The sequence below is a fragment of the Atta colombica genome, unplaced genomic scaffold, assembly GCF_001594045.1.
Source record: "Atta colombica isolate Treedump-2 unplaced genomic scaffold, Acol1.0 scaffold198, whole genome shotgun sequence".
Lineage (NCBI taxonomy): Eukaryota > Metazoa > Arthropoda > Insecta > Hymenoptera > Formicidae > Atta > Atta colombica.
The window spans coordinates 4,426,878-4,429,333 of NW_017259291.1; the positions used below are offsets into that span (position 1 = coordinate 4,426,878).

The 2,456-nt window shown below is 35.0% G+C and overlaps 1 protein-coding gene across 1 annotated transcript in view; it reads right to left on the minus strand.

The window, feature by feature from the left end:
- LOC108686991 (irregular chiasm C-roughest protein-like) overlaps positions 1-2,456 on the minus strand; it is a 125,996-nt gene that overhangs the window by 20,093 nt on the left and 103,447 nt on the right. The gene's annotated exons all lie outside the window — the stretch shown is intronic.

Sequence of the window (2,456 nt, forward strand, 5' to 3'; positions counted from 1 at the left end):
CTTTTAAAGAAACATTCCAATAAAAATGCAAGTTTTCAACATTATTGTAACATATTATATATACATCTTAAATAATTATTTGGAATAATATGGATGAATTAAAATGAACGGAAATTAAATGGAAATTAAATGGAAAATCAATTTAATTTAAGATATTAATTTCTTCAGCTTCAGTTGAAGTATGACTGTGTTTCGAATCGAACAAATCTTATCGGCGCGCAGTCTATGAAACTGAAATATATTTGCATAAATTTGCATTTAGTATTATTAAGTATTAAGAGATTCGCTTTGACCGAAAGTAAAATTATTTCTATTAATTAATTTATTTAGAATAATTTAGAATAATAAATTTTCTTTAATGTATTCCGATCAAAGTAGTTGGAAAATTTCGAAAATTTAATCAATATCAGCTTTTGTGAATTTCACAAACTGTATTTCAAAATTTTCACAATGTTGTTCATGGATAAAAACCGATAGCCTCGGAATTGTTGAGAGAGATACGATTTGCAACGATCAATTAATGAAGTTGCGAACGAATTTCCGTGCATAATGCCGTAACATGATTGTTCTGCCGGACCTGTTCAAACACAATTGCGCACGTATGTGCGTGCGTGTCGCGGAAATCAAGCTTATCGGCTCTAATTAGACACCTCATGCGAGAGTTCCTGCTGTTTGTTATCGATATGAGATCTCCGGACTGCAAGTGCCGCAGCGTCCTTCCGCGTTCGCCGTGTTATAGGGATCACTAGAATAATCGTATTCCCATTTCCCATACAGTGTCGCCATTATCTATGGTATTGTCCTGTATCTCACGATTTATGTACTTTTCGCACGATTTTTACCGCATAAACATATTATTGCAATTTCACGCGAGCCAACAGATATCTATCGGATACAGGTATTTTGTTTTTCAAAGCGTTTCGCGATTACTCCGATAATTTTGTTTTTTTGCTGATTAATCAGCAACATGCAATCTAATATAATATTTATTAATGAAATTCATACAATGTATTAATATTTGCAATCTTACATCGCTTCTATATGTAGGTACAATAAAAATGCGAGGAAATATTAAGATGTTTAATTAGAATATCTGGTACGAAATGTTAGAAATAATTATATATTGAGTTAACTATGCATTCTTTAAATTCTTAAAAAAAAAATCATCATCATTATTATTTCTCAGAAAAAGTATTCTAAATTTCTACAATAATAACTTCCAAATATATTTTGCAAGATAAAAAATGTTACGATATTAGTTGGTTCTATTTTTCGCTTCAAGTTTGAATATGCGATGCTTGTCAATTTTCTACACACATAGCATAATGGTAAAATCATAGTATATCGGATGTAGCGCGTGATACAATTTCATAAATATATATGAAGATCTTTTTAAACGTGAGAAATATCGGAAATCGACATACGATTTACGAGCTTGTCTTCTTTCATGCAATCAGCGCTGAATCGAATATGCTTTCCGTTGACGCCTTCTTGTAAAGCAGGTTCGTTTAGTCGCTTTTCTAACTACCTCCGCAGGAAATCGATCTCGTCCGCTCTAATTAGGAGTTCTGCGGTCTCGCGGTGCAGTACCATTTACTATTGTGTCACGAGTACGAATGAAATTGCTGTGCAAAGTGCATTTGCCTAAAGGAGCGAAAAATCGGAGCATTCGGACATTTTTATCCTTTCTCTTAAAAATTTCTCGTAAAATATATAGCCTCATAAAACTCATAATATAATTAAGTTTCATGGAACGCGTTGTTTTTAAAGGCAGAATCCGTAATTTCCGAAAAAACTGAAACGTTTAAAGACTTAAAAATAGAAATGGATTAAAAAAGTTGTGTTAATATGTCTGTAACAGTATATATGCGCTCCACGAAAAAAGTATCATTTGTCGCAAAATCATGATTACGACGTAATCCCGTTTTTATTTCAAATCTTTATTTTATATTTCAATAATAAACAGAAGCTCCAGAGCTAATCTCCATCGAACGTTCATCCCACTTTCCCGCTCGCTTAATCATCCGATATTCAGTTTTTACATTTTCACGGTATTAAAGCGTGCATTTCGCATTTTCTGGTTGAGAATGGCAGAAATACACGCGCAGCTGGTTGCCCTCCGGGCTAGAAATTTCGAGGCGCGCGCGTCCAGCTTTATTACGAAGCATATTGAGAATCGTATCAGGATATCCCGTAGCGGTTTTCTCTGGTAAGATGAATAGATTCACAACTAATAATTTCCCGTGGGCATCCACGTGCCCCCATCCCGTCACCCCCGCATGGACCATTCGCACGATGGACAATAGCTCTGAAAGTGGAGTTACGGGATGTAGAATAAGCGGTGCGGCCGGGTGAAGAGAAGGTGTTAGTAGTGGTATTAGTAGTAGTAATAATAGAGAAATAGAGAGAGAGAGAGAGAGAGAGAGAGAGAGAGAGAGAGAGAGAGAGAGAGAGAG